This window comes from Xenopus laevis, chromosome 2L, assembly GCF_017654675.1.
Source record: "Xenopus laevis strain J_2021 chromosome 2L, Xenopus_laevis_v10.1, whole genome shotgun sequence".
Classification (NCBI taxonomy): Eukaryota; Metazoa; Chordata; class Amphibia; order Anura; family Pipidae; genus Xenopus; species Xenopus laevis.
The window spans coordinates 41,869,655-41,875,654 of record NC_054373.1 but is presented as its reverse complement, the minus strand read 5'-3'; positions in this window follow the sequence as shown (position 1 = coordinate 41,875,654).

Sequence of the window (6,000 nt, the reverse complement as noted above, 5' to 3'; positions counted from 1 at the left end):
AACTGTGGTGTTTGCTTCAGAACACTACTATTGTTTATATAAATAAGCTGCTGTGTAGCAATGGGGGCAGCCATTCAAAGGAGAAAAGGCTCAGGTTACACAGCAGATAAGTTCTGTAGACGGTGGCGTAACTAGATATTACTGGGCCCCATAGCAAATTATTTTTCAGGCCCCCAAAATGTTTAGAGGTTGACTTGTCTTACTAATATTTATAGAAATCGTATATGAATTATGGCCTCATGGGGCCCCTATATCTCCTGAACCCCCCTGCAGCCGCAGGGTCTGATTCTTCTATAGTTACACCCCTGTCTGTAGAGCATTCAGGCCCTATTTGTGGAAAGGCCACCTGGGCCTAGGGCGGCAGGATTTTAGGGGGCAGCATGCCAACGACACTCACATTGGTTCAGAAACACCGGGGATGCATTGGAGATACAATAGATGTTTAAATTTTCTAAGCGCATTGCTCCCCAATGATGAAAATTTGTGTGAATAAAGGGGAGGGGACAGGGGCGATGAACAGCAGTAGGTCTAGGGGCGTCCGCTATGTAAATCTGGCACTGAGAACATAATGTTATCTGTTATCCACTATTTAACCTGTGTCATATAGCCTTTTTTTCAATTTCTGCCATTGCTACACAGCAGCTTGTTTATATGAACTATAGTAGTGTTTCTGAAGCACACAGATCAGTTTTACCAGTGCAGGGCAACACTACATGATATTTTCATTACTTTAAAACATTTCTAGGTTTTACTGTTTCTTTAAAATAGCAGACAGAAACATGGAGACATTACCGACTAGATGAATAATTGGACCTGCAGATCATTGCTGAGTAACAGCACCGAACTCCATATAAATCATTCCATGTATTTCTTTGTGATAAAGTCGCTGTACAAAGACTCGGCAGTTTGTCATAAATTGGGACAGAGCCACAGACACAGCTGCACAGATTCACTCTGGAGCAGCCCATCTTCTGGAAAGGGTGCAGCTAGTAATGATATTGTATTAAAATGTCTATAGCAGAAAATTGTAATTAGGCAGGAGATGATATGTATGGGCAAGCCAAAAGACCATTATATAACAAGCTGCAGCAAAGGACAAGTAAAACTAACAAAAAATATAAACTGGATTAAGGTCCCAGTTGTTTTACATATATCATATCGTAAAAGCATGTTTCTTTGAATGGTTTTGACCATTATGTGCAGAGGAGTAACTACAGAGGAAGCAGACCCTGCGGTTGCAGGGGGGTATAAGGGGCCCCATGAGGCCCTAATTTATGAGCAATTTCAATATACATTGTTAAACAGGACAACCTCTTTATTTATTTTTGGGGGGGGGCCTAAAATTAATTTGCTGTGGGGCCCAGTAACATCTAGTTACACCACTGGTTATGTGAGTTTGCAAGTATTTAGTATATTCAGGCCGCTTTTTGCAACATAAGGCGCTTTTAAATCACTGCAGAGATCTTAGGAAAAACATCACAGCGTCTGCTTCCTGTTTATTTAACCCTTTAACTGCCATAGAATCTGCAGCACCAGCATACGCCGTCATCACCGATTCTACGCAACTGCCAGGCTGCCCTGTCACCTGTGCCATGTATACTGACAGCAAGATTCAGAGTGATCCTAGCACAGAAAGGGTTACATGGCCAAGGTGCTGGATCTGTTATGTTGTCAGAAATTTGTATCATTCATTCCCCATCTGACAGTGTCCGCATCTGTCATACGTAGCAAGTGTCCCATTAACCTGCATGAGAAAGGCTGCTAGTGGAGAAGGACATCTCGACTCCCTAAAGCTAGGTACAAACAAAGGTGTCAGCAAGATCACCAAATTTTATAGGGGTTGTTCACCTTGGAGTTAACTTTTAGTATGACGTAGAGTGATATTCTGAGGCAATTTTCAATTGTTATTTTCTATTATCTGTTGTTTTTGAGTTATTTGGCTTTTTATTCAGCAGCTTTCCAGTTTGCAATTTCAGCCATCTGGTTGCTAGGGTACAAAAAATTAGCCTAGCAACCGTGCATCAATTTGAATAAGAGACTGGAATGTAAATAGTAGAGGGCTGAATAGAAATATGAGTAATAAAACGTAGCAATAACAATACATATGTTGCCTCAAAGAGCAGTTGTTTTTTAGCTGGAAAGCTGGAGAGAGTCAGAAGAAAAGGGGGAATAATTACAAAGCAAAAAATAAAAAGTGACAGCCAATTGAAAAGTTGCTTAGAATTAGTCATTCTATAACATATTAAACGTTAATTTAAAGGTGAGCCACCCCTCTAAGAGCAGGGGGTATTAAACTCATTTCAGTCGCCCCTTTTTGCACAACCACATAAACACATGCTTGAGACACTGCAGAACACAATATGGGCTGGCTCTAGACATAACATTTTTAGCATGGTGAATGTAATGTATTTCATATCACCGGCACACAGGCTAATGTACAAAGTACGGTTTCCCCAGTGGGGCTAATACTGATATGGCTTTATGGGTGTCCACAGATAGGGGCAAAGGGGGCAGCACTTGACCCTCGCTGGACTTTGTTTTGTTCTTTTTTTATATGAACACGTTTCTTAAAATTACAACGAAGAGCCTGCAATAAGTTTATAAAAGGCTTACGTCTTTTGGTCAGCACCCGTTCAAATAATGGACCCTCCCAATGCCTATTCTACTGTTCAGAGCGGCAGTCCGGATTTAGCTCCGCCCCTTCCCTCTGTGAGATGCTTCCTGCTCCTCAACTGTGTTAGATATGAGATTATCAGAGTAGAGAATCTTCTGCTGATGCAGCTTCTTTCCCAGGGCTGATGAGTGTGAATCTGGCGGGTGTGTTTAGCTTAGAGTGTGAATGCCAGTGTATAGAAGGTCTGACAAACCCTGTGTGTAGAGACTATAATGAACCTGTGTATAACAGTGTAACTACATTCATTATTGAATCTAATAGGTACAGGTTGACTGTGGGTTTTGCTACAACCATTTTCTCAGTGTATTTGCCACAAAGCACATTAACCCCTACAGTTCCTTGCCCCGCTGCTCCATTAAACCCCCCACCTATCCATGGCCTCACTCTATTCACTGTCCTCTTTTACCCTTTCCCTTCTCATTCTGCTCAGTTACTCCCACACTCACCTCTCCATCTCTAATAACCCTCTGCCTCACTCTATTCACTGTTTTAGGGGAAGAGATATATTATACCCCAAAGCTGCTAAAATTTGAATCCAAAAATACTTCATCTCAAACCTATTGAGGTCATGTAGAAGTCAATGACAGATGTCCCTGAAGTTGTTTCTTGACATCGTTATCTGCTCTGGATAATCCATTAGTCAGGGTTGCGTCCAACAATCCAAAAAAGTAGAGTTTTCACATTGACAGTTCAGTAAAATTGAGTTTTCGGAGCGTATGATATGAATTGACGCTCAATTTTGTCTTTGGCGAAAAATAATTGATACATGTTTCATTTGTGGAAGGGAGTTTGGTTGACTTTGTTTTAAAGGAAAACTATACCCCCAAAATGAATACTTAAGCAACAGAAAGTTTATATCAAATTGAATGACATATTAAAGAATCTTACCAAACTGGAATATATATTTACATAAATATTGCCCTTTTACATCTCTTGCCTTGAACCACCATTTCGTGATGGTCTGTGTGCTGCCTCAGAGATCACCTGACCAGAAATACTACAACACTAACTGTAACAGGAAGAAGTGAGGAAGCAAAAGGCACAACTCTGTCTGTTAATTGGCTCATGTGACCTTACATGTGGTTTGTATGTGTGCACAGTGAATCTTACGATCTCAGGGGGCGGCCCTTATTTTTTAAAATGGCAATTTTCTATTTATGATTACCCAATGGCACATACTACTAAAAAAGTATATTATTATGATAGGTTCATTTACATGAAGCAGGGTTTTACACATGAGCTGTTTTACTCAGTATCTTTTAATAGAGACCTACATTGTTTGGGGGGTATAGTTTTCCTTTAAGAAAAAAATTAGATTAATTTGAGTTTTAGTAAATAGGCCCCCAAGTGTATGTTTATGGTCAACACGCGGCCTTCCCAAAGAATTTTATTATAAAAAAAAAAAAAATTATCTGAATACGTCCCTTTAAAATCTCAGAGGTCAATTGCACATACATATTTCCAAACCAAAGCGATGATGCCAAGTTAAGATGAACATTTTTCATGTGGGCCAGTGTATATGTTCCCTAAAAGGCACCCTGAGAAAAAAGTTTAAAAAAAAGGTTGGATTAACTAGGGGTTAGCGCCTAACATTTTATTGTCCTTTAAAACAAAACTGCTTTGCAACTGAACAGATTAAGGGCTGGGACACACTGGGCGATTTGGGGAGATTTAGTCGCCTGGCGACTAATCGCCGCGACTTTCCACGACCAATCTTCCCCGAATGCTTCCCCTCTCTCTGCGCCTGGCTAAAATGAAAAATCGCCTGCGCTAATCACACGCGGCGATTCGTTTTCCGAAGTCGCCCGAAGTTTCCTCGTGAGGCAACTTCGGGCGACTTCGGAAAACGAATCGCTGCGTGTGATTAGCGCAGGCGATTTTTCATTTTAGCCAGGCGCAGAGAGAGGGGAAGCATTCGGGGAGAAAAGTTGCTGCGATTAGTCGCCAGGCGACTAAATCTCCCCAAATCGCCCAGTGTTTGGTTGACTTTGTTTTAAGAAAAAAATTAGATTAATTTGAGTTTTAGTAAATAGGCCCCCAAGTGTATGTTTATGGTCAACACGCGGCCTTCCCAAAGAATTTTATTATAAAAAAAAAAAAAAATTATCTGAATACGTCCCTTTAAAATCTCAGAGGTCAATTGCACATACATATTTCCAAACCAAAGCGATGATGCCAAGTTAAGATGAACATTTTTCATGTGGGCCAGTGTATATGTTCCCTAAAAGGCACCCTGAGAAAAAAGTTTAAAAAAAAGGTTGGATTAACTAGGGGTTAGCGCCTAACATTTTATTGTCCTTTAAAACAAAACTGCTTTGCAACTGAACAGATTAAGGGCTGGGACACACTGGGCGATTTGGGGAGATTTAGTCGCCTGCCGACTAATCGCCGCGACTTTCCACGACCAATCTTCCCCGAATGCTTCCCCTCTCTCTGCGCCTGGCTAAAATGAAAAATCGCCTGCGCTAATCACACGCGGCGATTCGTTTTCCGAAGTCGCCCGAAGTTTCCTCGTGAGGCAACTTCGGGCGACTTCGGAAAACGAATCGCTGCGTGTGATTAGCGCAGGCGATTTTTCATTTTAGCCAGGCGCAGAGAGAGGGGAAGCATTCGGGGAGAAAAGTTGCTGCGATTAGTCGCCAGGCGACTAAATCTCCCCAAATCGCCCAGTGTTTGGTTGACTTTGTTTTAAGAAAAAAATTAGATTAATTTGAGTTTTAGTAAATAGGCCCCCAAGTGTATGTTTATGGTCAACACGCGGCCTTCCCAAAGAATTTTATTATAAAAAAAAAAAAAAATTATCTGAATACGTCCCTTTAAAATCTCAGAGGTCAATTGCACATACATATTTCCAAACCAAAGCGATGATGCCAAGTTAAGATGAACATTTTTCATGTGGGCCAGTGTATATGTTCCCTAAAAGGCACCCTGAGAAAAAAGTTTAAAAAAAAGGTTGGATTAACTAGGGGTTAGCGCCTAACATTTTATTGTCCTTTAAAACAAAACTGCTTTGCAACTGAACAGATTAAGGGCTGGGACACACTGGGCGATTTGGGGAGATTTAGTCGCCTGGCGACTAATCGCCGCGACTTTCCACGACCAATCTTCCCCGAATGCTTCCCCTCTCTCTTCGCCTGGCTAAAATGAAAAATCGCCTGCGCTAATCACACGCGGCGATTCGTTTTCCGAAGTCGCCCGAAGTTTCCTCGTGAGGCAACTTCGGGCGACTTCGGAAAACGAATCGCTGCGTGTGATTAGCGCAGGCGATTTTTCATTTTAGCCAGGCGCAGAGAGAGGGGAAGCATTCGGGGAGAAAAGTTGCTGCG